General features: G+C 38.6%; 2 pseudogenes across 1 annotated transcript; one reads left to right on the top strand and one right to left on the bottom strand.

The window, feature by feature from the left end:
- Positions 1 to 632: 632 nt before the first annotated feature.
- Positions 633 to 8,216, top strand: LOC148730116 (uncharacterized; annotated as a pseudogene). The gene is made up of 10 exons (XR_016000992.1): positions 633 to 1,190; positions 2,251 to 2,305; positions 2,901 to 3,039; positions 4,195 to 4,258; positions 4,875 to 4,955; positions 5,672 to 5,733; positions 5,846 to 5,897; positions 6,504 to 6,595; positions 7,003 to 7,114; positions 7,984 to 8,216. The product of XR_016000992.1 is annotated as an uncharacterized LOC148730116 (transcript).
- Positions 8,217 to 9,463: 1,247 nt separating this feature from the next.
- On the bottom strand, positions 9,464 to 12,649 carry LOC148730115 (uncharacterized; annotated as a pseudogene).
- Positions 12,650 to 19,836: the final 7,187 nt, after the last annotated feature.

The following is a 19,836-nucleotide window of genomic DNA, read 5'->3' as shown; positions in this document are numbered from 1 at the left end:
GTCGTTGGCGTAGCAGTTGACGTCTATGTTAAGCGTAGATTCTATAATTTCAACGAAATTGTGAGACGTTTTTCCAAAAATATATACTCTATCTTTACCAGGGCACAACGATGAACATGTGAAACATTTTGAGCTCTCATTGACAAATTTCTTCAGTGTTTCTCCCGACATGATAGCTAGAAAATCTGCCACATCCACATTTTCGCGTGAAACCTTACGTCATTCAGATTTTCTGGTATGTTATTGGTCTGTTCAATAGACCGCGAACAAACCGCAAGGACAATGAGAAAGGAATGTAGTTCGGATGTCAGCAACCGTTCTTTTGGGGGAGCGTTGCGTGACATCCAAAGAAACGGCTGCGAGGGAGACTATCTGGATTCCGAAGCATCTAAATTTCATTACCAGCTCAAAAGTTAGTATGCTGATCGGCGTGGCTCTCGTGTTTCGATCCGGCGAGGAATGTGAGTGCGAGTGAGGTCCGCGTAAAGGCAAAACATCACTTTCATTTCCATTCCTCATTCCCCATCTCCCATTATCGTTCCAGATTTTACCGGCGAGAATTTTTATTCGAGCTTGTCCGATCTTGCCCGATTGATTTCCGACATTCGAGTCGTAGTTGTCTGGTTATCAAAATCGCCCCTTGCAGTTCTCCAAGAACACTGCAAGAATCTTGAACTGTTATTAGAGGCTTTTGCATGCTGAAATCAGAGTAGAAAAATGCTTTGTTTGCAGAAAGTCGAAGGGAAATCCTATGATCCATCTCTGCAACCGAAAAAAATTTTGCTAAAACCGACTGTCACTCGTCTCGGACGCAGTCGTGAAAACTCGGATGTTGTTATGGACAGTGCCATGTGTCCTTTAATGATTAGTCGTGTTCACGCTGAAATTCATTTCAACGATGGAAGGTTCAGGATTAATTCTCAAGGACTGAACGGGCTGCTGGTAAACAAAACAAAGCGTAGTTCTGCTGTCCTTTGCGATGGTGATGTAGTTGTCTTCGGAGGTGCAGGAGCTAAAACGAAAGAAGGACAGAGTTTGTCAGCGTACGATTCGGAACTTGTTTATGTTTTTAGTGAGGTCTGCCAAAATGATTCTGAAGAAGTGGGCTCCTTTGGAGAAGGAACTAGCGATGGGAGTGTGCGAAGGCGAAGCAAACGGAAAAAGCCTGTATCACCAAGTGAACTACAGAGGTAGGGGTACTTTGAAAAGTGTTAGCAGGGCTACTGGACCCAAGGGAAGGAGTGCGGACTAGAAAGAGAGGTGAAAAATTTTAAAGGGGGGCTGTCTGCTTTTAGATCCTAGAAATATGCTAGAATAATGAAGTCTTATAAGAAGTCTTATGGAAATAAGGGGAGAAGAATTCATGTACTGTAGTAGAAGGGTAACCGTTTATAAGTTGCCCAGAGAGAGGCAATTTTATTGTGTTCGAGGACATGACACATTGTGCTCTCACAGTTCCTCTCCCCACCCAAGAGTGTGAATGGCTAACAGACAAAGCTGTAAGGGGAACTTGATGAACTGCTGAGGGGGGAGGGGAAAGGGACTGAATTGCAATGGAGCATCTTCTTAGAGAAAGTAGCTATACTGTGTTTTCTCTTTTATGTTGAGCATGACAGATGAAATAAAGTTCCAAACCTGAGGAGTATTCTTCCACCTGTTCAATTTTCAAGAATTTCAAGTAATTTTTCAGGAAATTTATTACTAAATCCAGGGAATTCTACATCAAATTGCACTTAAAAAAAACTGACGCCATATTGGGTGTAACGGACGGAGGTCTTCTAACATAGTCTTACACTCCATTGGTGCTCTGAACGTGATAGGGTTGGATAAGAATATTACTAGGAACCAAGCCAGTCTTTCTATCTATCAACTTTAATTACGTGCTTGATTCAGCTAAAAACTGAAAAGATAATTATAAAGAAAGGGATATTACTACAGTTAATAATATGAAACAGGTTAAGTGTTGTTCAGGACAGTAATGTGTTGTTCAGTTAAGTCTGGATACTATTTTTGTCATCTTTTGGCAATCAATGTTAACAGTAAGGGAAACAGCTGTTTTTGCTTTTTTTTGGAAGCACATGATACCTTTATGGTAGAGATATGTGGTTTGAGGAGCATTCTTCTCCTTTAAAAGACATAAATTGTACATTTATTAATTAAAATTATTTATTCTTTAAGGTATATTAGCATCTAATTATACTGCACAGTGTTTTTGGCCACTTTCATAACCATTAATAGAATATTTTTTAGGGTTTGGAAGGTGATCAAAAGGTTGATCCACAGGAAGAAGTTAAAATGAACAAAGGTACATTTAACTCCAAGAGGTGAATCAAACAGAATTTCATGATGTATGATGCAACTCTCCTCAGAAGGCATTCTATGTAATGAAGGAATATGTGGAAAAAAAGCCATTAGGGTCATTTCTGGTAAAAAAAAAGGTAGATTAAGTATGTACTGGAGCTAAGTGACTCATCCAGTGGGAGATTATCCTGGTTTTCTTAGCATGAAGCAACTAGGAGTATCACTACTCCCCCCCCCCCCCCGGATGGGATGTTAGTCCATTGCAAGGTTATTCCCCAGCATTTCATCACACTTCCCTGTTAATTCTTTAGTACTCAGTCATTCTCCCCTCAGTTCTGATAGAAAGCTATATTCTCCATTAAAATTGATACCTACTTTAGGTGTTTCTCAAATGGAACACAGGGAGAAATGGTTATGGCATTATATTTATTTTAAATTAGTAGTTGTTTAGCTAGGGAACATGTTAAATTCTCCCCTCAGTTCTGATAGAATGCTATCTTCTCCATCCAAATTGCCAAGTTTGCCTCTAGAAGAACACACAAGGAGAATTGTTTATGGCATTAACAGGGCTTGTGTTAAATTTTACTTTTAACTGGTAGATGACAGCAGATCAAAGAAGTGCCTGAAAGATTTAAATGAGGAGTTACTTTGCTGTATCTGTCGCGAACTCATGGTATTGGCACACACTTTGCCTTGCTCACACACGTTCTGTTTTGGTTGTATCAGGGACTGGCTTTGGTAAGACATGTTACAGAATATTTTTGGTTTCATTTCAAAATTCATCTTAACTGTTGATCCCCAAGAGTGACTAACATCTATTTTCTCCATACCATATCATCCCTGTATCACACATAAATGTCAGGAGAATTAAGAAAATGGTCACCAACAAAAGATAAGCTCTTCATTGTTGAATAAACTCTCCTTATTATCCAACTACACCTAGACGAGTACAAATAACACCATAGATGAGTACAAATATCACGCGGTATTTGAACTCATCTATTGTAGTACCAGTTAAACGGGTTTTCTCGCATCGCGCAAATGAAGAATTGGATTGTCGTTATGAGAAAAAAAAGTGGCGGACAATTTGAATCATATTTCCGACAACGAAGAGTCAGAATGGCTGGCAAAGTTCATAAGTCCAAGTTCATAAGATGAATGGAATGAAAAAAAACAGCTTGACGACCAGAAAATTTCTTCATTTAATGAAGAAAATAGAAACAGCGACACGACAAAGCGCCAATTCCATTCCGCTTTGCATACTTCTGTCACACACTCCCCGAAAATATATATCCACAAAATTCGCCCGCACTAAAATAACAGTCTGGCATGTTGGATAATAAATAACTTTTTAGACGTTTTGTTGTGTAGTATCGCTGAGTATTTTTTACTCGTTATTTGTATTTTGACTTGCCCTACGGGCTCGTCAAAATGCGGCACAACTTGTAAAAATACTTAGCAATACTACACAACAAAACGTCTAATAAGATATATTTATCAGCACCTTAGGGAATGTATAAAGAACAGTAACTATGGAGAATATGCACTGATGTTAGGGTTAAGGTAAATCCATTTACAGTAGTCACGTCAAATTATTTTACAATACATTATTTTATCCTCGCTGCATGGTAAGAGTATAATTTTTTTATTGAGAAATATAAAAATAATCATTTGCTAAACAGAGGCATTTATAAAAAAATAATTGTGTACTTGTGTTCTGTGAGGAAAAGAACCAAGGCACAGTTTTTGTGTTCTCTTCAGTTGCAAAGGCATGATGTGTGAACTCACTTGGTGCCCAGTTCAGTGCTTAAATTGAGGTGCTAACCAATCACATTTTAGAATTTTGTTTAGGGACCATAAAGTGTTGAAGTTATATTTCCTGTTTCTTCTTAGTCATTCAACAGACTGTCCAAACTGTAGAGCAAAGGCTCAACTCAAGTATCCTGTACCAGTGAAGGTGAGGTAACAGTTAGAGAGGTGTAGACTAGACCCCTAAGTTAATTTTTGATGGAACACCAACTTCTCTCTCTTTTTATTTTTTTGTCAGGTAATACATGACAATTTGGAAGGGGAACCTTGTAGTCTATCATAAGTCAATCAGGCCTTTTTTCTCTCAACAGTTTTGCTTGCCCAACTAGTGCAAGTCTAAGTGAATTGTACTAAATGTATCCTATAAGACATTCTCATTAAGTGAAAGTCTAAGTGAATTGTACTTGTATCCTATAAGACATTCTCATTAAGTGAAAGTCTAAGTGAATTGTACTTGTATCCTATTAGACATTCTCACGGTCAGCCTTAATGTTTTGACAAAGTGTGACATCCTGGAATAGGGGTGCAGTTTTTAAAATACTGTTTCTGATCTATATGCTCATCTGTCAAGACTTAACTCTGTTTCTGCATGGTCTTAGGGAATCTATGTGAGTTCAACATGCTGAGCTGCACTTAATTCTTATTCACATGTAAACAGATTTTTTTTCCATTTCTGTGACCTTTCCAGTACTTTGCTGACCAGAATCAAGAGTTTAGTTGTTATGACAGTGGGTAATTGTTGAGCTTTCTGTTTGACCCTCCAGGTGCTAGACAATACAATAAACAAAGTAGCAGAAGAAGTTCTTTCTCCAGAAGAACTGGGAGAGAGGCATCTAAAAATTCAGGTAAGTAGTACGTTGTTTGAAACAAAAATCTTCAACTTTTGCTGTCCAGGTTAAGTTTTGTATTTGATCTTTGACAAATTTTGGTGAAATGAAACATGTCTTTCTTGTAGCATTTTTCTTCTCTTTCAAACAAAAGTAAAGCAAATACACTTACAATTATTCACCTTAGTGGAACAGAACAATGGTGGGCCCCTGGTGAAAATCTTTGGAGGATATTTAAGGATCAGTAAAGATCTTCATGAGGACCTTTAGGGTTCTCTTGTGTTTCTTCATGAATATCCCTGATAATTCTTTGAGGATCTTCACAATGCTTGTTTAAAGATCCTCAAGGATCTTGCATTTTCTTACCAAAATCTTCAAAGATCTGGCAATTTCTTGCCAAGATCTTCAAGGATCTTGCATTTTCTTGCCAAGATCTTCAAGGATCTTTCATTTTCTTGTCAAGATCTTTGAGGTTCTTCTATGGATCTTCAAAGATCTCCAAGAAGTCTTGTCAAGAATTTCAAAGATCCTTTAAAGATGTTCGCATGAAAATAAAAGATCCTTGAAGATCTTTACAAGAAAATAGAAGATTCTTAAAGATTTTGGCAAGAAAGTGAAAGATCCTTGGAGATATTGGCAAGAAAATAAAAGATCTTCAAAGATCTTGGCAAGAAAATCAAAGGAAAAAAATTAACCATTAGTACTTTTTAATCTTATTTCACTTTCCTTTATAGGAGATTAGCAAAGAAGCAAAAAAGAAAACTCCAAAGAAAGTTGTGCCTGCTTCATCAACAAGGTCAGGGCTGGTTCAGTTGTGTTTTTTTCGTAAAGGCAACTTTTTGTCTAAACGTAAGATAGATCATAAATTTCTTCATTTAAAATTTGCTTTGATTCTTTTTTCAATTCAGTGATAGTGAATCTGATCAAGAAGGTAGTGACAGTGAGAATTATTCAGAAGAGGTACTGTTGATTCAAGTTGTTTTTGTCATCTTGTATTTGGACTATTTGGTAATCTTACACAACTGTCAAAGTCTATCCTTCATATCTCCTCTCAGCCCAACTCTGTACAAGTCGTTAGACCGAGAGGGACTGTGACTGGATCTGGAGAAAGGGCCGAAATATCTCAGCAAGGGTATTTAGAGCTAAACGTTACTAGAATTGTTACGTAGGCTGCTTGCTGTTTAGAAGAGACAGAAAGTGTTTTTGTACACTAAGTTCTTTCTTTTGTCACACTGAAAAAATAACTTGCTGCATAGTTGTTGATTTAGGGTACTGTGCGTTTTCTGAAGTGAAAATATGACTAGTTACGCGTATTTTGCCAGGAAATTGTTTGATCGTGTGGTCTGATCATCCCGGGGGGAGAAGTCCACATAAAGACTGTTGTAGTTGGTAATAACTGACGTTTCCACGATCTGAGCGTAAGTCGCAGTGAGCGTTGAATGGCTTTGATGTTGACTTCCGCTACCAACAATAGTCATTTGCATGACCATCAGACTACACGATCATATTTTTATTTTGAAAATCAGAATATGGGTGATTTAATTGTTTTTCACTTCTTTGTTCAAGGAGTCTGACTACTTTGATTATTCTTACGGTGTCGAGCATGCGCGTAGTGGTCGAGCACAATGCAGAACTTGCGGCAGCCTCATTCCAAACAGGTAATTTGTTGTTCCTAAGAATACGTACCAGCCCCCCCTTCCCCTCCCCCACCCGCCTGGTCCATTACACGAGGGTCTCAATGGTGGCTTTTATGGCTAATGGTTAAAATTTTCGCAAATTTACGGCTTTCACCAGAAATTGTTTTTATGGTTAACTTTTCTTTCCCCCAACGATTAAAACTTGTCAATTTGTACGCTAGACGGCTCACGTTTTAAGCCATTTAATTGCCATCAGTTTACCCTATTGAGGTCCTTTCACGCCCGAAAGCCGAAAGCTAATAGTGGAAGGACATTTATTTAATGAAAACATTCTCTTACAGAGAATACTTATGGCCCCCTGCTTGCGTAAGACCGCGGTTTGGGTTCGACCTCGTGTAAATAACTGGCCCTATGTGTTTTAATCACAGGACTCTAAGGTGGGTTGTTTCGTTCACCGATCATGGATATCGTCAGTACAGGCAGAAACATTACCACCATTTGGAGTGTTATTTACCTCCTGATCATGTGACATTTGAGAGGGTAAGTTGATAAGTTTGGTGAGGTGCATGAAAAGTACCACATTCTTTTGTAAAACTTACGTGAGACATTCAATGTGAAAAGGTTATTTAGGATGAGTCAGTCAGTCTTGCAATGTACACATCCTGACACAATCTCAACTTGTGTTCAGTGAAGCTAGGGGTTCTACAAAAAGAACCTTTGCTACGCCAGATAAGAAAAACCACTAAAAACCCACTTTTTAGATGTGGCCAAAAAATATGTGGAAACGTATTCCTCATTCAACGCAGCAGCACAATGCCCCGAGGAAAGGGTAAACTAACCTCGTTACACTACTTTTCGCCAGAAAAACTCAGTGATTGTAATGACATTTTACAGGGAGGTCGAAAACGAAAATTACAACAAACACAAAAAAATAAAGTGGTCAAACATGCGACTGACTGACCGAGATAGACTTAATTTTCCCGCGAAACGCTTAAATAATCGGAAACTTTCACGGTGCCACGCAAACTTCTTCAACGTGCCATCAGAATAGAATTTTCAGACTAATTCGCTCCCATGTCACTCAAACGTCAGAAATTCCATTTCTCGTGTACCTCACTCCCAGAGTTTCGTACGGCGCGCTTAAATCGATTATTATTTTTTTTTTTTTTCACGCTCGAAACGTCAGCTTCGAAATCTGTTTTATGGTGGCTAGTTTCCATTATCAACTCAGGTGATGAAACCAAATTATACTTACGGCTATGTCAGGCAAATCACGAGATCTCTATGAGGAACCATGGTGAACAAACACCTAGTAACGCCCGGCAATCAGCCACTAAGACTCTAGAATTACGCCCAGCCACCTCAGTTTCGCCATCATTTTAACAACTTTCTTTCTTGATCTATTGTAGCTTTCTATCGCAAGTGACCTTTCAAGAGCTGACAGAAGACTCGTGACGGAAAGACTCAGAGAAAGATGAATTTTACATATTTAAAAGGAGAATAATTTATTTTTTTGTATCGAAGTATGCTTAATTGTAAATATGGTGGACAAAGGTAATTGTTTGGCGTTCATAGAGGTCTTTGTTGAGAGGAACTCTTAAGGACAATGATGTTATTTATTGAAATATATTTTTGACCACAAGCTTCAAATTGTTTGTAAGTTTATATGCCTGCTGTAGAATTCAACTCTACTACAAAAGTCTCTCTCGAAGGACACCTCTGTAAGACACAAAAATAGAGAAGATTCCCGCGCCGTCATCCACACATTCCTCTGTCAAACCCCATGAGAACTTGTTACTTAGAATAGAGAACGTCCCAGAACGCTGTTTATACTTTACTATGAGTTGATTTTATGTTTTCTGATATTTGCTCAGAGCATAACCTCTTCAACTGCATGCTGCAAAAAATTATGAGAGAAAATTAAGGAAGTATGTTTGAACCCTAGATTCTCTACTAGGGCTTTCTTTTTTTTCCGTCGAATTGAAGTTTTTGATACGCAAAAAAATACGTAGGTAGTGAATTTCTTCTAAAGGCAAAACATAAAATATATATTTATTATGAAAATCTGGCACGTAGTTGGTAAGACTATAAACTACAAAAACTTTATTGAAATTCAGTGTCAACTTCTAGAACCTTGCTGCGTGAATTTACTTTGACCTCGTTCCCAAGTTTTAAGTCGTGGGGAGAGAACACCTGTGAATCCCTCGGTTGATTTACATCTTGGTGTTCCTTGTGATCTAACAGCTTCACTTCCCTGAAAGACCTTAAAAACTCATAAATTAGTAATTTCTAACAGTCGAAGATGGCCTGGAGCACCTAAGAATTGTTTTTTATTGAAGACCCACCAAGGACTGATGACAGCTGGCCAAATTATTTTCTCGACGGACACAGGGTGAGGCTGGGAAGGAGTTTACAACTTGTAGTTGTTGTTTTATCATAGCACGTACGCTTATTAAGATGAAAGAATGCTACATCGACCGTAATAGATCTTACTTGGAACACTTTTAAAGGTTAAACTTATCAATGTATTATATTGGAAAGCCGGAGGCGAGTAAATGTTTGGTGGAGAGAGAATTTTCCTCGTGGCGGTGGATTAAAAAGAGTTGAGTCTTAGGGAGGAATCCTCTATGAATAGGCGTTAAAGATATTTACGAAAACCTTTGCATGGCGTTAGGGTGACAACTTCAGTATTGTTGTTGACTTTTTTTTTTGAGGAATTATAAATAACCTAACTGAACCACTTTAGAAAATTGGTGAATAATAGTTTCTCTTTGCCCTTTCAGGTAATAATAATAATAACAATAATAATAATAAAAACTTTATTAAAATAATAACAAAACCTTTATTCACTATAATCACTAAAAGTGTTTACAAAAATTATAATAAAAATTGGCCCACTTCGTTTAATAATAATGATAGCAATTATTTACAATTTTAAACCATATATCTAATTATTTACAAATTTTTAAAATAATTAATATTAATGTTCACGATAGAGGACTGATTACAATATACGAGAAAGGAAAAAATTTAGCATTTACTAAATAGGAAAAACTATTAAAATAATAAAGACCTAAAAATTATGAGTGCAGATGTAGACCAGCTGCAGCGGGGGTGAAGTCTTCTGCGACCTCGCGTGATTTCAACGGAACTCTAGAACCTCTTACGCATCTGTGTACAGTTCTTAATATGGCAAATGAAAGTTGTATTCGTAGCCAGGAAATGACGCTGGCACAGGGTTCATTATTCTTGTTCGAAAGCTTATTTGCGAGGGTTCTTAAAAAGTTCTGACAGTCAAGTCCCAAGCCTCCGTTTGTACCAAACATCAACGGTGTAAAAGTTCCCATTTCCACCTCCATCTCTCTCTGGTTGTATTTCCTCTTCTTCCCGTTTTCTTGCTCTTTGAAGATCGTAGCTGTGGACTTGCCCTGGTTGGACCTGGAGTTAACATGCGTTACACGTACGTCGAAAAATGCTGTTACTCCTGGTGTCCAAAAGCCTCCTGCCTTCATGTCCAGCCTCGCTTCTCGACTTGTGACAGTTGACTGCAGGTTAAAAACTTCATTGTCCAGCGGTTGCAGGAGTGGCTCTGTCTCCACATTTCTACACACTTTACTGATGTGTAAAGTCAGTAGATCTCGGATTGTATCGTGTCTCTGGGCAACAAAACCTCCCTTCTTGCATGACAAAGCATGGTTGACAGTAAAGATTTCTCCACATGCACAGTAGCTAGGGAGATTAGGCAGAGGGAGGTTGTAGCGGAGGCAAAGGGAGTCCCTAAACTCCCGCTTGATTAAAACCAGTCCATGTTCTTCGATTGGAGTTGCGTTTAGCCAAGAGCTGGCTCTCTTGTCCTTTGTCTGCTGCACTGATTGGTGTAGATCAGGAGACAACGATTCATCAATCCTGTCAATCCGGGACTTTGCAGCGGCTCTTCTTTGAGCGTTGATTTCACGCTTCCTTTCCTCCATCAACTCTCGTGCTGGAATGGTGGAGCTTTGAGTAACAATAGAATTGACGTGTAGTGCTGTTATATCTCACGAGGCTTTGAACTGCTTCGGACTTTCACGCTTAAGATCAGGAATCCCAATCCCACCCTGCGCAGGTGATACATTGACAAGTTCCTCAACTTCTTCGGGGAGAGGTTCCGCTAGCCCGAATAACGAAGGAAGAAAGGAAGTGTGAATCACTTCTTCGATGGGGTCCACGTACTCTTCAAACGATTCTATGGTGCGCAAGTAATAAGTGAATTTCGATTTAAATCCTTTAGTGAAAGCGACATAGGCAGCATGGGGCTGACTCCTGCTGATCTCAGTGAGGGACTCCATTTCTCTGAGCCACTTATCAACTTTCTCTTGACAATATTGATCCCTAAACTCTTTTGATCCGATGACTGCACCGAGATGACGTCGTCCTTCGAGCGTTATGTTCACTTCATTGCCAAACACCTTCTTTGCATTCTCTACCAGATCACTGGTCTCAACAATTAACCAGCTTTTAGCACCATTAACGATATAGCCAAATTTTCTCCCTTCCTCACATAAACTCTTGTATCATTGATAGAGTGACTCTATACTCCCTCCACCCGCAGAGTCATCCGCCAGCGAGACATGCTTGACTTGGGGAGTTGATGCCCTGAGACTAGTGATCATGTGAACGGTGTTAATTGCATACCAAGGCATTGCTAGCGGGTCACCTTGGGTAGTACCCTCTCGGGAAAGGATCTCGCCTCCGCCATTAATGAACAGCCTAGAAGAGCTTCTATACGTGTTAATGATATTTAAGGCGATTTCTTTACATGCGATCCTAATGTTATGCATGGCCACCGCCCTGTTCATCTGATTGAACGCGTTAGTCGCGTCAATTGATAGAACTCCGTCCGTCCCTTCCTCATTAAAAACCTGACTCATTGCGTGTAGGGCTGCTTCTGATCCAGTGCTATGACCTGCACAAACTTGCAGTGGGCCAGCTGCCTCCTTTATCTCCTCCTTAAACATTGCAGAGGTGGTTTTGCCGATTATGCGGCGCAAGACCTCTCCCACTCCGATTGGTCTGACTCCTGGGTTTTTATCCAGCGGTATCAGTCTACAAGCAGTGTAGCCTTCAAGTAGGGAGGGATGGTAATTGAACTTTAGCAGGTTTCTCGTCAGAGTAGCGATCTCTTCTCTTAGTGTTTTTCCCTCTGCTGCAAAGTTCTTTGTGCAGAGAATTCGACGGTACAGTTCGGCATCCATTCCGGAAGGGCCAGCAGAACCTTTAGTTTTCAGGGCGGAGTCCAAGATCGACTGCTCACTGATTAGATCAAATATGCCGGGTGGAACGAGGTCTACAGGACCGTGCAGGAGACACTCCTCTTCGATTTCAGCGGGAAGAGGGTGTCTCTCTTTCAATTGAGCTAATACTTCTTCTGACAGATTCAAGAAACCCGATGAGCTCTCTTTATCCAGCAATTTGATCGCTGCCGTGAGTTTCCCTTGAAAGACTAACTTTGCAAACGTTTTTGAGATGTCTTCAAACGATCTGGACCTTTCAGAATTCACAAACCTATCTTGAATGAATCTTATCTCCTGCTTTGGCATATTCAAGTCACCCTGTCTCCAGAGAGCTAATCTCCGCTCTACCGCTACACTGTGCTCTTTGCTTTTGGAGGTTGCCAAAGGTTTTTGTAGAATTACTGAAGCGATCGAATTGAGATCTGAGTTGGAGTTAAATTGTTTCAGCCAAAATGTCAGCTGCTCGATGAAATGTTTACCCGCTCTGCCCGACGGTAGATTGAAAATATTTCTTCGGAAATGAACAACCTCATTATAGATATTATTTATTTCCTCGCAAAATCTTTGGTGGCTGATATTTCCCCACTTCTTGGCCTTGATTTCCGAGGGGCACACATCAAATTGCGGTAGATCAGGACTGATTTTAGATGTTTTTAGACCGCAGTCCAAATGTGCGCTCTCTGTTGTTGTTATCGATTCTTTGACAAGGGAATTGTTGGCAATTGGTCTCTTGGGAACGGAGCTTGACTTAGCTGTCACGTTTTTCATATGTAAATCTGCCTCTGCTTCTAAATCATGGCTGTTTTTACGTATGATGCACGATCCTCGCAGTAGAGAGCGCTATTTATGTAATAGCGAAAATCAGACCTGAAAAAAATCAGTCCTGAACGGGATTCGAACCACTGACCTCTGGGCTACTAGTGCAGCGCTCTACCAATAGCGCTTTATACTATTACTAAAAATAGATTTTGTTACGTGATAACCTATGAGACCCCCCGCACAGACTCAGACAAACATTGCGACCAGCTTAATGAAATGTATGAGCGAGAGCTGTAAAATTAAAACAAAACGACGGAAAATTTCGTCAAAAAATGACTTGGCGTTCTAAAAGAAGCGGCATGGCTGGTACCAAACACTGTTGTTGGGGTGAGTGTAAGACAGACTCAAGATATGCTGATAAATGGCCAAAATCACTAAAAGAGTGAAAGGAATTAGGGAAGAAAGTATTCATTCCTTTCCCAAAATCTTCGCAAAACATGGCAAAGTGCAAGCGTTGGCTAGTGGCTTGTTCGCGTGAGTCTTTTACGGAGAAAAACATAACAAGAAACACTTAAGTTATATTTGTGCTTTTCACTGGCCCGGCGGAAAAGGTCCAACAGCCGAATTTCTCGATCCACTGAAGGCAAATCTAAGACCAGCGCAAGTAAGTTGAGCACATGCTCCTAAGAGGAAAGCACCGAAAGAAAGAGAAAATTCAGCGTCAGAAACAGAAATTATTCAATGACAACTGCATGAACATTAACTACATAAACTACATGAACTGGCATTTAATAGAAAAACAACCAGTATTGAGCGAAATATACAAAAATCCGCCGCTCGTATCTTACAAAAGGGGGCGATCGCTCAAAGACATGCTCGTGAGGGCCAAACTTTGAATAGGCTATTCTAAACACGCGCTGGGGAGTCGTGTAGGCCTGTCAACCCCCTTTTTACATTGTTTACGTCAGAATTTTCTTGAAAAACGTTGGCAGCAAACCATTTTCCAAGATCGATTGCCGGATCAAGGGTGTGATAATTCCCGCATCTCACACAGTCTATACAAGATCTTCTCGTTTACTGCTTAATTTTGAGCCCCTACATTTTAACCACCGTTTTAGCTGGTCTACAGTGTATTCTTCCGGTTCTCTTTCCAATTTGGAGCCAGGAACGCCGTCCTCTTCGGTCAGAACTGTAAGAGAATAAGCGAACTACTCGCCATTTCCCTCGTAGCTCTCAAAGAAGTGGAGTTTGTTTGTCTGAGTCACGCGGGGGGTCTAAAATTTCATGACGTCATTAGTATAAAGCGCTATTGAGCTAACAAGCCAACTGGAAGCAGGCCGTTAAGTTGATTCGTAATAAACCCGTGATGATAAATCAAATACAATGAATATATGAAGTTCATATATTTTAAACTGCGATATTAGATATGAGGATCGTGCATCATAGGTATCTAATACAGCAGTTCAAAATATATGAACTTCATATATTCATTGTATATGGCTGTTTTTATTCAATAAACTTTCGGGTCATCCTCAGTGTAAAAACCTGACGAGGTTTTCTTTGTTTCATGAGGTACTGTTTTGCTGTACACTATTGTTTATAATGTTTGAGTTATCGGGTACTGTGATTCTCCAAACTCTCTCAAAGAGTATTGCAGTAGTTAATTTCGGGTGTTCAGGATGCAGAGGGTGGAGCTCCTCGTTGTATATCTACTCCGCCATGGTAATAAAAACTTTATTTAAGTGTCAAATGTACTTAGCTGTTAAAGCACAAGCTAATTGGAGACACTAATCTAATCAATGATTATTGATCAACTAACAACAAATTCTAAAATCTAAAAAACTAACGTAAATATCACGAACTGCAGAGATCGCAGCAGTCGCTATTATTATCTAAAATACTCGCAATATCTAATTTACGTATGGTGGTTTTAAACGGCTGGAGGCTAGGTGATTGTTTGACCAGGTTGTTAAGTCTGTTCCATAAAGCAGGTCCGAAATAACGTATTGAGTGTTTCCCATAGTTAGTAGTATTGAGTCGAGGTAGATTAAAGTCTATCTTTCTCAGATTTTAGCTTGAACTATTTAAGCTAAAAATTTCGGCAAAATTGGTGGGTGCAAGCTTATGCTTAACTTTAGACATAAGGATAGCAATGTCTTGAAGTCTACGATTATGCAGTGTAGGTAATCGTGATCTTTTGAGCAGTGTCTCATAGGTATCTGCCTTTGTTCTATACTATAGAATAACGGTTTTTTTCTACCAGGATAAATAAAGTTATTATTATTATTATTATTATTATTATTATTATTGGTGAACTTTTTTGATCAAGTATCCAAGTGAAGCACAGGAATGAATGGTGAAGGAAAACAATGCAAGCAAAGAATTGCACCGAGGTAAGAAATAGCATCCAATTAGTCAAAATAGGTCTTTGTAAATATGTAAATGTGGCTGAATATCTCAAAGCAAATGTATTGACCTACACACAAAATCCCTGTTGATCAAGAACGCCAAAATTACGTACGCCTAAGCGTATGTTAGGAAAGTGCTGGCTTTTTCAGTCACTGGTGGTTTTTCATGTAATTTCATACAACAACAGTTAAGCACCAAATTGTATTCACAAGAAGTATTTTAAGTTCCAAGAAGTATTTTTCTTGTCTGTCATAATTTTTTAAGTTTGAAGAAGTCAATATTGAGGAGTAAGACTTCATCAGCTATTGTGTGAAGGAGAACTTGTTACATTTCATTTCAAAAAGCCATGTTCAAATAAATGCCAAGCCATCCACGAAACACAAATTAAAACTGCAAGAAGTACTAAATTGGTATGGGGAAGATTTCCATATAACCTCATACCTATCAAAAACAGAGCCGTAGTCCCAAAGGTGATCTGTTGTTTTGCCTCTGCTTTTATTTTATCCAAGAATTGTATGCATAATGACGTATGGATTATTCGGAAGTCTTGAATCGACATAAAAATGGAGGAGATGATTAGAAGTGTTTTGATCAATTCTAGCTTCAGTAATGAGCCACAATCTCTGGTGTTATTCGCAGAAGAAGAGTAGTAAGAAATATGCAAAGAACTGTCGATCTGCATCCGATGACACCCGCGGGCGAAGATAGGTCACCAACCAAGAATGATTGGAATGTGAGCAAGCTTTTCTCTCCAACTTGGAGACATTTCATCTATTTAATATGTCAACTTTTTTTCTCAAAAAATTCTTTGTAACTTACTCGTGTTTTTGTAAGTTAAGATAAAATGATTTGAGAAATTTTTGGTACAAATTATCGCGGCAATTTTTTAAATAAAACTAAAAGAAGAGCAGTGAAGACAGCAGCGTATTAATCACTTTTATTGTTTGCAAAAATTTGGGTTTTTTTATCGGCCGTTTCATTCGCACATTTATAGAGGTGTAATTCGGCTCATCCTTGGTGTAAAAACCAGTGAAGCTCACGAGTGACGTAAAACAAAGACAACAAAACATTATAAACAATAGCGTACAGCAAAACAATACCTCATGAAACAAAGAAAACCTCGTCAGGTTTTACACCGAGGATGACCCTGTCATTTCAAGCTGTTTGGCCTACTTACTACTTAATAAACCATCGTAAAGTTTCAAGTTTTGAATTTCTGGAAAACTTTGTCAAGATGAAACTTTGTGGTTTTCATTCGCAAGAGTCTTAATCATCGCGAGACGACGAAATGATCGGCTTGCAAGTATAAATAAATTTTTAACGTACATCACGACGAAATGGATGAAGAAACACGCTAAGGATTTCAAAATTCTCGCGAGTCACTTTACATTTGTTGCTCAAGGGAATGTTCAGAATTAGAAATCCTAACCAAAACAATATATTCAGAAAAACAAAGTGAAATTTATCAGTTTATTACTTTTCTGTTTCTGTCAAAAAGTTTACTTTCGTTGTTATCCTAACATAATTATGTATTATCTGGCAGTTACCAAATTGTTCCTTAACTTGGACCACGGACTACCGGACTACCGGACCAGGAGTACGGATAGAGTCACGTTCTTGTACAGGAAACTGCCTCGTTCAAGAAGAAGGATGGAAATAATTTTAAAGGAACTTGGACAAGTTAGATATTACTTACGCCCGCTACCTCAGTTTTCGGCACAAATTTACGAATCGCTCTGCAAAGAATTGAAATTTTTTTCCTGAAAACGATATTAAATACGCTTATAACCTGAAAGCCAGAACCCGATGATAATTTGAGAACATAAAAGTTGAACGATAGACCGAGTAGATTCATCGTTTCTTTAAATTTTCACAACAAATAAACAGGAAACCAAGATTTTAAGTGACAGTTATATTTCGTATAGTTTATACCGAAATATAACTGTCAATTAATATCTTGGTTTTCTGTTCATTTGTTGTCAAAATGTAAAGGCACGGTGAATCTACTCGGTCTATCGTTCATCTTTTATAACCTGAAGTTCAGAAGACCATGATTACAGTCAAGATTGAGTAAAAATCTCATCTCAGCACGAGATGCCTCGGCTTGATTATCATACTTTTAGTTCGCGCATTATTTTAATTCTGTGTTCTGCTGCGTAAAAAAGTCGGCTGGCAAACAAAAGTATACGCGGATAAAAGTACACTTCAATAGGCCAAAGTTTTCTAGATTTTTTGAAAATATTTATTTCGTCTAATCACAAGACTCGTAAAATTTGAGTGGAAGTTATATTGGTCATCAGGAAAAAAAAAATTGATATCTTATGGAAAAAATCCAGTAGTTGTTAGCTTTCGATGTAGAAATCAGACTTAGTCATTTAAGAATGGCTGCCTGTAAGGATCGAGAATCGTCCGTCAGCGACCATTTTGGTGAATTGCTCATATTTTGCTCAACGATGCCCTTTGGTAAACTGTTTTCAAAAATCAAGTTTAAAAGTTCCGACGAGTGTTAATGTTTCAGAAATTTGCGAAAATTTGAAAACGCGGTTTAAGTGCGGTTTCCCGCCTGGCAAATTGTCCAAAATTCACTGCAAAACCCAAGCTCCGTTAAAGGCTTAGTATGAATTCAGTTAACACCAAACTTCACACGTTTTAAGAAAAAAGTCTTCCCATTCATTTGTGTTATGTTAATTTTTTCCGTACACAGCTATCTTGTGATTTCTTTTTGTCCCTTAAACAACACCCTCAAAAAGTGCTGTACATGGAGCGAAAAATAGGTAAAATTTAACGCGATAAAAGTATACCTGGTACATAATTTTTTAAATTTTCAACTAGATATTCGTAATAAAATGTCATTATTCAATACCTGAGTAAAATTTGAGGCTTTGAATCCGAACGCTTCCTTTTGAAAATACCACAAATGTTTGTGTCCTGAGCGAGCAAAGATATCTGTTGTGCAAACAAACGCTAATCTAATTATTCCTTGCCAGGTAGAAAAAGGTTTTGAAATCAACTTTAATTTTGGAAATTTTTAGCTGTTATGCCACAAGATATTAGGTAAAAGGGAAATAATACATTCAGAGTTGCGTGAGAGCAGAGAGAAAATAAAATCAGTGTCGAAAATGTACATACGGTTGTTACATCGATCACCGTTATGCAAATTACTACCTCAGCTGTAGGAAAACTATGATATCTCTTTCTCATTTTGTTGAATGACTCTTTTAACCATTTTGGTGAATTGCTCATATTTCGCCCAAATAAACCTTTTAGTAAACCCTTTTCAAAAATCATGTTTTTAAGTTCCAGCGATTCTTAACTTTTCATGAATTTACGAAAATCCGAAAACGCAGTTTCAGGTTACCTAAGTTCAGGCTCCGCATGTCGCACAGTCAAAAATTAACTGCGAAAACCAAGCTCCGCTCAAGGCTTAAAATGAGATGAATCAACACCAAACTTAACACGTTGTAAGGAAAGCTATTCTTATTCAATTCCGGTCAGTAAATTTTTTCGGGCACATCGATTTTGGGATTACTTAAGCCCTTGAATGAACATCCTTACAAACCACGCAAAATGGCGTTGAAAAACGTGTGATATTTCGCGCGAAAAAAATGTAGCTGTTACCTGACACTTTGGATTTTTAACAATATATTCGTCAAACATTGCTATTTCCATTCAGACTAGGTTTACACTAGAGGAGAGTTTTCCGGATTCGTAAATGTTTCCGGATTCATGAATTTTGGAGTATTCAGATTCGTAGGCGTTTACACAGAAAGGATATTCGGATTCCTGACCGTTTACACACAATGACAACTCCGGGAACATTCGAAATGGAATGGTTACCAAGCCCAGTGTTGTTTCGTCGTTCGATCGACAAAGTGAAAATGCCTTCCGCAAAAAAGGCTAGAGTAGATCCAGATGCCCCTGAGGCAAATTTGAGCTGGACAGATGCCAAGCAGTCTACGTCGTCGGCGATTAAGTGTGGCTGACGTTAAACTTCCTTGCAATAATAATTTGCGTTTCTTCAGAAATACTGCGGTACACATGATAAAATTTATCGCCTGAACCTGCAACAAGATTAGGCAACCGGAGACCGCCAGCAATGTAAGCACCAGATCCATTTTGGTTTCACCGCAAACTCAAAAGATTGCAGGTGGAAATAATATCCGGATTCGAGAAAAAAAGCGGTTACACGACAAAACTTTCCGGATTCAAAAGTTATCGGATTCAAAGTTCCCACTTTAAATTCCGGATTCAAAATCTCCGGAGACACGACCAAACCGGGAAGTTTTTATTTCGGATTCGTCCACTTTCGTGTAAACCGCAGAATGAATCCGGTATTAAAACGTTTCGAATTCATCACGAATCCGGAACAATTTCCTCTAGTGTAAACCTAGTCTCAATGTGCGTCGACTGCCATGTTACATATCCGTTTCTTTGCTTCCAAAAGTTCTCCATGAATTATATATTGGTTAAACGATACTTTCCCGTGTTTACTTTTTACTCCCCAGTAGGGATTAGACTTTCTTAGATGAAATGCCATTTTCCAGTAAACAACGTAAATTTTATGACATAAATCTACCTCAATGAAAAAATATTTCACAAGGGACAGAATGGTACAGTCGGTTAATTTTCCACGCAACTCTCACGTGCTTAGACGTTTTCTACCAATAAAATTCGCTTTTAGCTAACCTGGACTTTACCCCATTGCGTGTCAATTTCCTGTAAACAACCTGCATTTTATCACGTATTTCGCACGCACAGGGCAAAGTCCAGATAGGCAACAACCAATTAAGTAGCCCATATTATTATCCTTTGAAGAATGAT

The sequence above is a fragment of the Stylophora pistillata genome, chromosome 5 (assembly GCF_964205215.1).
Source record: "Stylophora pistillata chromosome 5, jaStyPist1.2, whole genome shotgun sequence".
Taxonomy (NCBI): domain Eukaryota; kingdom Metazoa; phylum Cnidaria; class Anthozoa; order Scleractinia; family Pocilloporidae; genus Stylophora; species Stylophora pistillata.
The sequence above is the reverse complement of the archived record's forward strand: the minus strand, read 5'-3'. Positions and strand labels throughout refer to the sequence as shown.